At 46.3% G+C, this 12,830-nt stretch overlaps 1 protein-coding gene across 1 annotated transcript in view; it reads right to left on the reverse strand.

The window, feature by feature from the left end:
- The window catches only part of WNK3 (WNK lysine deficient protein kinase 3), a 207,774-nt gene extending 195,171 nt beyond the window's left edge, over positions 1-12,603 (reverse strand). Inside the window, exon 1 of the mRNA XM_073600174.1 lies at positions 12,030-12,603. The gene's annotated coding sequence lies outside the window, so the exon portion shown is untranslated. The remainder of the gene's footprint in view (positions 1-12,029) is intronic.
- Positions 12,604-12,830: the final 227 nt, after the last annotated feature.

Here is a 12,830-nt window from a genome sequence, read left to right on the forward strand (position 1 = left end):
ATAATGGCACAGCCATAATATGGACATATTTCGTTTCCTCGGATAATTTGTAACATCTCAAGTCCAGACATCCCTATGTCAGGTCATATGGGAAACCACTGGTACCCCTTATTCCTCCTAGGTAAACTAGACATTGGAGACATGGCATGTTTATATCAGTTTTGAAGGAAATCTCACGCTGAACAATAATATGGATATTTGGAGTCTGTAAACACTATAGATGCAGAGATATGAATATGTATTACAAAGTGTACCTGGGCCATGGTCATGAGTGTAGACACCTCCAAGCAACCCCAACCCCTAAACAAGATGACCAGACGATTGGTCACTGGTCGCAGTCAACGCCCATTTGATCTGACAGAAAAGAGGAGCTGCCAAGACAATGGTCAGTTCTCCTTTTACCATCCAAGCAGGAACATCTGCCAAGTTTGAGAACCGATCACCCAGCTCATCGATCGAACTCTGATCAACCCTCGGACATCAACTGCAAGTATTCTTACTCCCCAATTCTACCTTATTTCTTGGTAGCTGTATACTGTCGTTCTCTCTTTAAAACATCTTTTTTTTCTGTAAATGTTATATTTGCACCAACTTTGACCTTTTCATAATAAACCCTTATATTGAAAAGTGTTAACCTCGTCTCTAAAGCTCTTAATGCAAGCTATAAACGAACCTGCCTCTTATAGAGCACTACTGTTGTAGAGTAAGGCCTCTGAGCAGACCTGTCTGTGGTGGCAGTGTGTGTGTAGCGGACACTTATTCTAAACTCATAGTTGGTATTGCTAAAATTACGAGTCTACCCCGGCTCGGCCTTTTAAAAGGGGGGGTAGTGGCAGTTAAAGGGTTAATAGCATAATTAGCCCAGTGACAATCGCTCTCAGGCTGCTGGCACCTAGATTGTGGTCCCGCAACCTGGAAAATCTTTGTGCTGGGCACAGCTGAGAGTGGTATTGTTACGTAAGTGACAGCGTGGTGTGAGGTTGGTTGGTCCACTAAAAGAGGGCAAGCAGGCTCTGTGTCTACAGTGCTGGTCGCAGACATGGTGCATCCTCTGCAGGTGGCCGTGGGGCACGCGTGTCCTTTTTTTCTGCTGCTGACCCTTCGTCGCGAGTTACTGAAGAGGGCAGGGATCTGACACCCGCGTTCGTCAAATCGCTGTCTTCTCGGCTCTTGATTGGATAGATTGATAGCAGCGCAGCTATTGGCTCCCGCTGCTGTCAATCAAATCCAAGTCATACATTTGTCGGCTATGGATGCCGAATGCTGGACTCGGGAGCGCGCCTGCAAGGTAATCCCCTCAGGAGAGCGCTTCTCCTATGGAGTTATCTGATGTGGGGAGGAGCCGCAAGAGCCGCCGGGGGATGAGGATGATCGGGGCCACTCTGTGCAAAACGAGCTGCACAGTGGAGGGAAGTACGACATGTTTGTTATTTAAAAACAAAAACAAAACAAACCCTTAGAATCACTTTAAACTCTGCTATTTTTTATGCCCCAGGTGGTTAATGTCATAATGTGCTGCTATGCACCGCATATTAACAAATTATGGCAGACTTACCTGTGAAGAGATGCCCTCCAGCACTCGCACGGTCCTGTCTTCTCTCTCTTTTTTTTTTTTGGGTGCACTCTGTTAGGTCGCGATGACGTCCCTGCTGCGCATGGGCAAGAGAGTCACTTCATCACACCAGAGCGGGTGTGGTAAATGTACACTGAACTGTACTTGCGCGGCTCAATGTACATTCATGCTGTCAGGAAAGGGGAAGCATTTATGAAAGAAAAGACCATTAGGACCTTTTCTGTCAGAAAAAAAAACCCTGCCTGTCGGAGGTTTTTGATATTTTTAACTTTAAATAGCCATCCTGGGACTCTGTCTAGGTCTAGGCTGATGTCGTAACTCTGCTGCAAATAGAAGGAAACATTTCTTCAGTCGTCACAACTTTAGAGCAAATCACAAGATGAAAGGCTACAAAGCAGGAGCTGATCCGTGTCAGAAATTTGTTAACACTGCCAACAAGCAAGCTGGCATCTTAATCCAGGAAGTAGATAGTGAACCTGGAGGCCTCCAGTCCCTTCTGGAGAGAAAAGAAGACAAAATCATTGTCAGGAGGAGTAAACTGGGATCTCTGTGAGAGATAATACATTCCTGAAGTGTTAACCAGGATATACATGCACTTAAATTCAGAAGGAAGCCTACAGTGCCCAAACCTTACTGGTTCAGAAGGAACCCCACAGTCCCTTTGCCTTTATTCGTCTTCAGGATACTGAGAGCACCCCGTTGCTGGACAGCCAACAGGAAGTGTGTATGTCACGCAGGCAATAACATGGCCACCTGAAGAAGGACCCGGCAGAAAGTAAACAGAAGGACTCAGGATGGACTGGTGACAAGACTCCAGCGACAGGCTTTAAAAAGTTAATTCTGAAGGGGTTTTTTTTTTGTATCCCAGAGATCAGTTAGCAGGCGTGGAAGGAGGGTGAAATTCTCTCCAGCGACAGGCTTTAAAAAGCAACTCCACTTTCGTTGTAAAAAGAAAAAAAAAAAAAAAAAAAAAAAACAATCGCCTGTGCGTGATCATGGTACACTGCAAGGATGTTAAACTTTTCTGCTCTCTTTTAGATCATGTCTTGTTTAGGACTGATCCTAAATGGGAGAGGCGTTTTCTTTTTTTGATCAGCTGATACACTTGCAGTGCTCTGAGGAGCGTGGCAGGGTCTGCATCCCTTAAGAAATAAAGTAACCCTTTAGAAGAATTTTATCAAAACTGAAATTTCTGTTACAGAGGATGCTTAAAATCTGACTTCGTGCAGACTACTGGGATAAAAAAAAAAAAAAATCAGTGAGCCAATCACACAAGCAGGAACACCAACTGTGCCTCCAGGGTGCCATAGTGCAGGGGTCTCAAATTTGCAGCCCTTCCAGCTGTTGCAAAACTACAAGTCCCATGAGGCATTGCAAGGCTGACAGTTACAAGCATGACTCCCTCAGGCAGAGGCATGATGGGACTTGTAGTTCCGCAGTTTGAGACCCCTGCCATAGTAAATTCAGCAGAGCTGCAGATTGAAAAGGAAAGTCATTTTTAACAATAAGACATGGGGTCACACAGTTACGGACAACTGCCGAAGCGGCGAAGCAATCCGTCAGCTGTCCGTTCCCGATTGCAGTAGGGGGCAGTGTGGTGCCTGATTCAGCACATGGCACAGCTTTTTTTTTTAACAAACTTTATTTGAAGTGTACAAAACCTGCACTTTATTCATGCTGCTGTACAGTGACGTGCAATTCTGTGTACTGTGCACTGCGATGAAATGCAGCATGTCTGCATTTTATCACAGCTCTTTGCTGTGTTGTAGTGTGAATGGGACACATAGGAAATAATTGTTTTCTGTGTGTCCTTGCGGTGACAGGCATTTTTACAATGCAGTAAAACGTATGCCACCACACAATGTGTGAATAAGCCCTAAGGGCCCTTTTACACCGAACGCACTTGGATGCAGTTGGCTGCATTTTGAATTGCACTCCCAATGGCACAGACAGCTCAAAATCAAGGTAATCCTATGGGCATAGTTCACACCAGTGCAGCTCAGCGCAGAAAACAAAGGAAGTAGAGCATGCAGCACTTTTCTGCACTGCAAATGCAGAGAACGCACTTCAATCTCACTTCAAATGCAGCCAAGAAAGCCAAGCCCAAAAACATAGAAAAATGCACTGCAAACGCAGTGCTTCAAATGCATGTAAACATGCAGTCAAAAACGCACACAGTTACAGTTTGTGCAGTTTCTAAGTAACTGCACGTTTTTTCCTTGTACCTATGCATGCATTGGATGCACGTTTTTTTTTTCCATCTGCATTTGTCCTATGAGGTTCCTTCTTTCCTTTGGCTTCTATGCCTTTTCGCACATTCGCAGAGCAAATGCACTGTAATGGTGTGAACTATGCCCATAGGATAGTCTGGATTTTGGACTGTCTAAGCTGTTGGAGTGCAGTCCAAAATGCATCAGGTGTAAAAGGGTTGCAATATGGCTTGTGTCACAATAGCATATGCTGGAAATGTTGGGTTTTTTTTTTTTGCAATATTTATTTTCCACAAAAGTAGAGTTACATATCAACGATCATTACCACACTTCTGTAATACTTACAACGTCATGTAATAAGAAAACAAATAGAAGAGCACATTGTGCCATGGTGTGAAAGAATCAATGGCTGGTTTGGCAGGAGGAGAAGGCACACCTTATGCAACAGTATCTTCTGTGACAAGTCCACCAAACACAAAAGTACAAGAAGAAAAAAACCAAAAAATAAAGTACACTGGAGACAGCAGGCTGCACGGACAAAGCTGTTTGCTCAGCTATCCCTGCTTAAGCTTTCAGCGGCAAGGCTTTGTAAACTGGCAACACACAAGCAAACACTTTTATCTGCACCAAGAGAAACATTTCGGAAAATGGATTACAAAAAAAAAAAAAAAAAAAGCAGACGGCGGAAACCGGTTATCATTTTAACTCCAATGACATTTAATCACACGGTATACTCAGGAACCTCAATCAATGCAAATGACATAACTTATTCATTACACCAGGCAATGATACAAAAAGGTGGAGTTTGGCGTATATAAAATAAACAAAAGCCAAAACCAGAAACAAAGCCACGCTGACTCCCGGCGGCAATAATCCCACGGTGCCGCGCCGCTGGGCTTACATTTAACGTGAAAGCCGGCATTATCGAGACATAAAGAGCTCGGCTGATCAATCATTAGCCAAATAACTGCCTTGTTCACAGTGCAAATAAAGATAAACGCTAATCGCTAAGATTTATCAATTATACTGAACCGAACGTCTGCAGACTAGTGCAACACTCGCACAATGTACATATCCCACACGTTCTGAAGACGGCATTTCAGGCAATACAAGGAAAGTCCGTAATAACAGAATCAGGCAGTTAAAGCGGTATCGGAGTGAAAGGTTTAAAGTGATTGTAAAATCCCGTTTTTTTAACCTATAAATATAAACATGTTATACTTACCTGCTCTATTGCAGTGGATTTGCACAGAGCATCCCGGATCCTCCTCTTCTCGGGTCCCTCTTCTGTGCTCCTGGCCCCTCCCTCCTGTTCAGTGCCCCCCCCACAGAATGCAGCTTGCTATGGGGGCACCCAAGCCGAGTCACAGCTCTCTGTGTCCATTCAGACACGGAGCCCTAACCCGACCCCTCTCTCCCCTGATTGGCTAGCTGACTCCGATTGACAGCAGCGGCAGCCAATGATGCCGCCGGTGTGTCTCAGCCAATCAGGAGGGAGATTCTCGGATGGCTGAGAAAGTCGTGGACATCGCTGGACAGAGAGGGACCTCAGGTAAGTGTTAGGGGGGGCTGAACACAGAAGGCTTTTTATCTTAATGCACAGAATGCATTAAAGGGGTTGTAAAGGTTCATGTTTTTTCACCTTAATGCATCCTATGCATTAAGGTGAAAAAACACCTGGCAGTGAACGGCCCCCCAGTTCTACTTACCTGAACCCTCAAACTTGTCCCGTGCTCCCTCTCTCTCTGCCCGGGGTTCTCAGCTCTTGATTGGATAGATTGATAGCAGCGCAGCCATTGGCTCCCGCTACTGTCAATCAAATCCAATGACGTGGCCACCGAGGGGCGGGGCAGAGTCCTGCATTCAGCATCTATGGATGCCGAATGCTGGACCCGGGAGCGTGCCCGCAAGGTTTACCCCCCCCGGGAGAGCGCTTCTCCCAGGGAGGTTATCTGATGCGGGGAGGAGCCGCCGAGGGACCCCAGAAGAGCAGGTTTGGGGCCACTCTGTGCAAAACGAGCTGCACAGTGGAGGCAAGTATGACATGTTTGTTATTTAAAAAAAAAAAAGAACCCGTTCATTTATGCAGGTCAATCTATCTAGTTGATAACAATGTCAATACATTTACAACGTTCTAATAACATAAGATATGTGATCACTGTCGCCTTTATGTAAGACACGGCATGAACGGAGCGATAGTGTAACAGATTGTGTTGTCTGTGAAGGTTGAAGCTTTCCCGTTTAAGTAACCATGTAATGCACTGCACGTGTCTCTGTCAAAAAGGTATAAATAAAACGGTTATTTGAAAAAAAAAAAAAAAAAAAACAAAAAAAAAAACCCCAAACATTTTTCGTTCGGAACCCTCCCCCCCTCCGGTGTCACATTTGGCACCTTTCAGGGGGGGGGGGGGGGGGTGCAGATACCTGTCTAAGACAGGTATTTGCACCCACTTCCGGCATAGACTCCCATGGGAGTCTACGCCTCTTCCCGTCCCCACCGCGCTGTCTCCTGGGAAACACACAGCTCCCAGGAGAGAGCGGGGACCACTTGGGACGCACAGCGCGACTCGCGCATGCGCAGTGGGGAACCGGGAAGTGAAGCCGCAACACTTCACTTCCTGATTCCCTCACCTAGGATGGCGGCGGCAGCTGCCAAGAACCGAGCGGGTTCTCGGCGTCGCCTGCCGACATCGCTGGACCCTGGGACAGGTAAGTGGCCATGTATTAAAAGTCAGCAGCTGCAGTATTTGTAGCTGCTGGCTTTTAATATTTTTTTTTTTTTTGGCGGTGTGGGTGGACCCCCGCTTTAAGATTAAAAAAAAAAAAAAAAAAAAAAAAAAAAAAAAAAAAACCTTCTGCCTTTACAATCACTTTAATGTCCTGAACTTGTATCATTTATTAGATATTGACATCAGCGGCAGCCGATAACATCACTGGTGCAAGCGCAGTACTCTCTGAATTCACAGGCCACTGAGTGTCATGAATACAGAGCGCGCCGCGACGGTGACGTCACTCAAAACAGCCAGAGAGCAAAAAAACCCAGAAGGAAGACCAGGCGAAGATCAAAGTGCCGGGAGCGGTGACAGCTGAGGGCTCCTTTTTGTAGGGCAAGTCTGTCATAATGTGCTCCTATGTGATGCATACTAACACATTATGGCATATACCTGCAGGGAGCCGCCCCCCCCCCCCCCCCCCCATTTTAAAATTTCTATTTGGAAAGTTTAAAGGGGGTATTAAACCTATAACTTAATATATTATTATACAGGATTTATATAGCACCAACAGTTTGCACAGTATTACAATACTACAATATATTGCAGCTTACTAATCATTAGATGTGGTGGCTGCATTAGTTTTCTTTTCTTTGGCTCCCCCACCATTTCCACCTAGTGATCTGGTCAGTAACACACCTCCTGTATGGGCAACTCTGGAGGAATAAAAACAGGAGGCACAGCAGACAGCAGCATTGTCAGTCTGGAGGGGGGAGGAGAGTGTTAAATATATTAGCACATTTAAATACACTAACAATTTGACACCAAACTCCAGCTCACCCTTTATAACCAGGTACAGCAAACAGTTTTGTTTTTTTTTCTTTTGGGATAAAAGCTGATCATTTTAAGGCCCCCCCCCCCCGCCAGCATTAAATGGTTTGCCTCATTCAAGTATACCAATACATTCTGCTAGAGAACTTGTGCTTTTGAAAAACCAGACTTGGTGTCTGGATTACCAGATGAAAATAGAAAGAAAGCCTAATGCTGCGTACACACGAGCGGACTTCTCGCCGGAAAAAGATATGACTGCTTTTCCGAAGGGATTCCGCTCAAGCTTGCCTTGCATACACACGGTTACGCAAAAGTTCGCTGAACTTTTGACCGTCAAGAACGCGGTGACGTACAACACTACAACGAGCCGAGAAAATGAAGTTCAATGCTTCCGAGCATGCGTCGAATTGTTTCCGAGCATGCGTAGGAATTTTGCGCATCGGTATTACCACAGACGATCGCATTTTCGGATAGGAACTTTTTCCCGACCGAAAAATTGAGAGCATGCTCTCAGTCTTTTGCGGGCTGGAATTCGGCCAGCCAAAGTCCGATGGAGCATACACACGGTCGCATTTTCCGACGAAAAACTCTCATCGGTCTTTTGCGGGCCGAAATTCCGATCGCGTGTACGCGGCATAAGGCTTGAGTCACACCTACGCATTTTTAGCGCATTTTGCTCTACAGAGCGTCTTCCATAGGAAACCATGTTAAATGGGCTGTAGCGCAAATCTGCAAAAAAAGCACTAAAAATGCATAGGTGTGAATCAAGCCTAAAAGAGAAAAAAAAATGTAATAGAGCCATCACATCTAAGAACTGGTAAACTCCAATATAATAAAATGTTTGCTTTTATGTTTTGAACTGCTTTGAGCCCTCGCTCACATTGAACACAGCATTGAAATAGCGTGGCTTCATCTGAAGCTGCACGATTTTAAAGACGCATTTCAGTGCGACCTCAGGTCCAACTTGAAAGACGACGAAAAAGAATAAACAAAATAAATAAAATCGCCAAAAGTAGTGCAAGAACTACTTTCGCAAAACAGGACGGAGCCACAAAGTCGGCATCGCACCGATTGGAACAGTGCCATTGCCAGCAATAGGCTGCGACTTGTGACAAAACGATTTAATGTGAACGATGTCTAAAGGATATCTACAGCCAAAATCTTTTTTTTCCTTTTCTAGTTTGGGATGGATTGGGTAAAGGTTAGAACCCTTGTCAGGTTTTATAGCTCTCTGGGGATCCATTAGAGAGATCTTTTCCCTCACTTCCTTCCTTCTCCCGGTGACACATTTTTTTACCAGATAGGATAGGAATATACAACAAGGAAACAGACAAAAGCTGACAGTTCTATTAACTCTGCCTGTGTTGCTATTGAATATATTTTTCCTCACAAGTTCAAACTGTCACCAGAACATGAAGTGAGAGGAAATTCCTCTAATAGAGTCCTGGACAGCAGGAAAACCTGTATCCTAAAAGGAGAACTTTAAATGTGCTTCTACTTATGGACTGGGTAGGTGTGACGCAACAACTATTCCAGAAAAGATTTGCAGCCACCATATATAACCAAAATAAATCTATAAAACTAAAACAGATGAGTAAAATATGCAAGTACAGAACTACATGTAAATCATGTATATCCAATTAAACTCAATAGAACCTCCTTTTGAAGAGTAGGCAGCCCCTTCCAATTCAAAGACCTCTGTAGACCCTCCCCTCAAAGGGTGGACAACCCCTCCCAAGTTCAGTAGACACACCTCTTGAGGGGTGGACTGCCTGTTCCAACTCAGTAGATCATCCCCCTCAAAGGGTGGACAACCACATCAAAACATTTTAAGAGTGGACAGGCCCTTCAAGCTCAACAGAATCCCCCCTCTAATATGTGGACAAATTCTTCAAACTCAATAGGATCTTCACCTAAACAAAGAGTAGACAGCCCCTTTCACCTCAACAGAACCTCCCTTAATGAATGAACAGCCCCTTCAAATGCAATACAATCTACTCTTGAAAGGTAGACGACCCCGTCAAATATAATAGATTCTCCCCTTAAAGAGTAGACAGACCCTTCAAACTCAACTGAATTTCTGCTCCCAGAATGGACAGCACATTCATACTCAACAGAATCTCTCCTTGATATACGAACAGCCCCTTCATACTCAATAGGATCTCCCCTCAATTAGTGCACAACCCTTTCAAACTCAATCGAATCTTCCCTCGAAGAGCGGACTGCCCCATACTCAACAACAGAATATCCGCTTGATGAATGAACAACCCCTTCAAACGCAATATCATCCCCCCCCGGAAGGGTGGATAGCCCCATGAAATTAACAGCACTTTTTTAAACGTAATGGAATCTCCCTTTGAAAGTGTGGATAGCCCTTTTAAACAATGTAGTATCTCCCCTCGAAGAGTGGACAGAGCCTTTCAACTTAATAGAATCTCCTGAAAAGTAGACAGCCCCTTCAAACTCAACAGAAAGTGAACAGAGCCTTCCGCATCAACAGAATCTCCTTCTGAAGGATAGACAGCCCCTTCATGCACAAACGTCAAAATCAACTTTGAAAAGTTGACTGTCCCATTAAACTCAACAGAATCCGCCCTTGAATAGGGGACAGCCCCTTTAAACTAGGAGGAATCTCCCCTCAAAGAGTGGACAGACCCTTCCAACTCAACAGAATCGCCATCAAAGAGTACACAGCCTCCTCCAAACTCAACAGAATCTACCCTTGAAAGGGAGACCACTCAATAGAATTTCACCTCGAAGGGTGGACAGCCCCTTCCAAAACAAAAACCTCCATTGGAAAAGTAGACTGTCTCTTCAAACTCAACAGAATCCACCCCCCCTCGAAGAGTAAACTGAACAGTCCCTTTAGACAGGGTAGAATTTTCTCTTCAAGAGTAGACAGGACCTTTCACCTCAACAGAATCTCCTTCTGAAGAGATGACCGTCTCTTCAAACTCAACAGAATCAATCTACCCGCCAAGGATGTACAGTTCCTTGAGTTTAAGTGGGTTGTCCATCCACCCCCAGCTCCAAAGGGGAGGCCCTATTGGATTTCAAGGAGTTGTCCACCCTTCCAAGGGAAGACTATTGAGGTTAATCTCAATAGAGGCTTCCCTTGGAAGGGCGCACAACTCTTTTATCCTCAATAGAGGCTTCCCTTGGAAGGGCGCACAACTCTTTTATCCTCAATAGAGGCTTCCCTTGGAAGGGCGCACAACTCTTTTATCCTCAATAGAGGCTTCCCTTGGAAGGGCGCACAACTCTTTTATCCTCAATAGAGGCTTCCCTTGGAAGGGCGCACAACTCTTTTATCCTCAATAGAGGCTTCCCTTGGAAGGGCGCACAACTCTTTTATCCTCAATAGAGGCTTCCCTTGGAAGGGCGCACAACTCTCTTATTCTCAATAGAGGCTTCCCTTGGAAGGGCGCACAACTCTTTTATCCTCAATAGAGGCTTCCCTTGGAAGGGCGGACAACTTGTAACCTCAATAGAATCTTCCTTTGGAAGGGTGGACAACTCGTAACCTCAATAGAATCTTCCCTTGGAAGGGTGGACAACTCGTAACTTCAATAGAATCTTCCCTTGGAAGGGCGGACAACTCTTTTAACCTCAATAGAGGCTTCCCTTGGAAGGGCGGACAACTCTTTTAACCTCAATGGAGGCTTCCCTTGGAAGGGCGGACAACTCTTTTAACCTCAATAGAATCTTCCCTTGGAAGGGCGGACAACTCTTTTATCCTCAATAGAGGCTTCCCTTGGAAGGGCGGACAACTCTTTTAACCTCAATAGAGGCTTCCCTTGGAAGGGCGGACAACTCTTTTAACCTCAATAGAGGCTTCCCTTGGAAGGGCGGACAACTCTTTTAACCTCAATAGAGGCTTCCCTTGGAAGGGCGGACAACTCTTTTAACCTCAATAGAGGCTTCCCTTGGAAGGGCGGACAACTCTTTTAACCTCAATAGAGGCTTCCCTTGGAAGGGCGGACAACTCTTTTAACCTCAATAGAGGCTTCCCTTGGAAGGGCGGACAACTCTTTTAACCTCAATAGAGGCTTCCCTTGGAAGGGCGGACAACTCTTTTATCCTCAATAGAGGCTTCCCTTGGAAGGGCGGACAACTCTTTTAACCTCAATAGAGGCTTCCCTTGGAAGGGTGGACAACTCATAACCTCAATAGAATCTTCTCTTGGAAGGGCGGACAACTCTTTTAACCTCAATAGAGGCTTCCCTTGGAAGGGTGGACAACTCTTTTAACCTCAATAGATTCTTCCCTTGGAAGGGCGGACAACTCGTAACCTCAATAGAGGCTTCCCTTGGAAGGGTGGACAACTCTTTTAAAGGAGTTGTCCAGACTTTCAAGGGAAGACTTTGCCCGGGACTGTCCACCCCCCCAACCAAAGGACCAATCTATTGAATTTAAAGGAGCCTTCCATCCCCAAAAGGCAAGTCTCCTGAGTTTAAAGGAGTCGTCCACCCCTCCAGGGTTCAGACCACTGACTTGAAGTGAAGTGAAGATACACAAACAATGTAGAAGTCATCTAATCCCTCTAGAGATCAATGACAGATGAGATGGGGGGGGGGGGGGTCCCTCCAGTTCAGGGACTGGGAGAGGGTGTACATTGTACCCAATGTGATATCTATAGAGATCGGTGATGACACACATACACAGACAGACATGACCCCCTCCCCCATCACACACACATCTCACCGGCTTAGTGTCGGGGGTCCCCGGCCGCCCCCCTCTCCTGGTAGTTGTAGGGGGGAGGGGATGATCCGGGAATCCTCTCGGTAAGGGGGGAGGGGGGGTGTGTACGGTGCGGAGAGGGGGGCGCCGATTCTTATACAGCCGCCGCCTCTCACCTCACACCGACCGACAGGAGCGCGCACGCGGGGGCGAATGGGGGGGAGCGCGCACCTCTCTCACGCGCGTCCCCGATAAATTAAAAAAAAAAAAAAAAACCACAAAAAACCCCGGAGATGACTAGGATTAATAATTCATACTGGTTGAGGCGGTAAATTAAACAAAACAGGATGAATGGGGGGCAGACAATGGAGGAGACGGAGGCGCGGCTGTGCGTGTGTGAGGGGGAAAAGCCCGCACCGGCCTATATACAAATCATTATTCCCCCCTCCTCCCCACACACACACTCAACGGACAATGAAACGGGTTCTGCGAGCCGTGACTGTGCTGCCGTGCCCGCGCTTTACCCCGCTTTCTCGCCGGAGCGCGCACCCTGTTCGCCTCGCGCGCGTGGCTGGCTCAACTGCAGCAGGAGGACTGAGGGGAGGCGCGCGCCCGGCGCGGAGGGGGAAGACGTCCAACGCCGGGAGCGGAGGATGCCGGGAGATGTAGTCTGTGCGAGGAGAAGGAAGGAGGAGAGGGGGGAGGGGGGGGGCTTACCTGCTGTACAAGGGAGGGGGGGGGAGCGCTGAATTCGGGGATTGGCGCTGCTGGTGGACACTAATGGTACTACAACAGCACTGGCCGTGTCTACTGATCTGCCGATAA

This window comes from Aquarana catesbeiana, linkage group LG09 (assembly GCF_042186555.1).
Source record: "Aquarana catesbeiana isolate 2022-GZ linkage group LG09, ASM4218655v1, whole genome shotgun sequence".
Taxonomy (NCBI): Eukaryota; Metazoa; Chordata; class Amphibia; order Anura; family Ranidae; genus Aquarana; species Aquarana catesbeiana.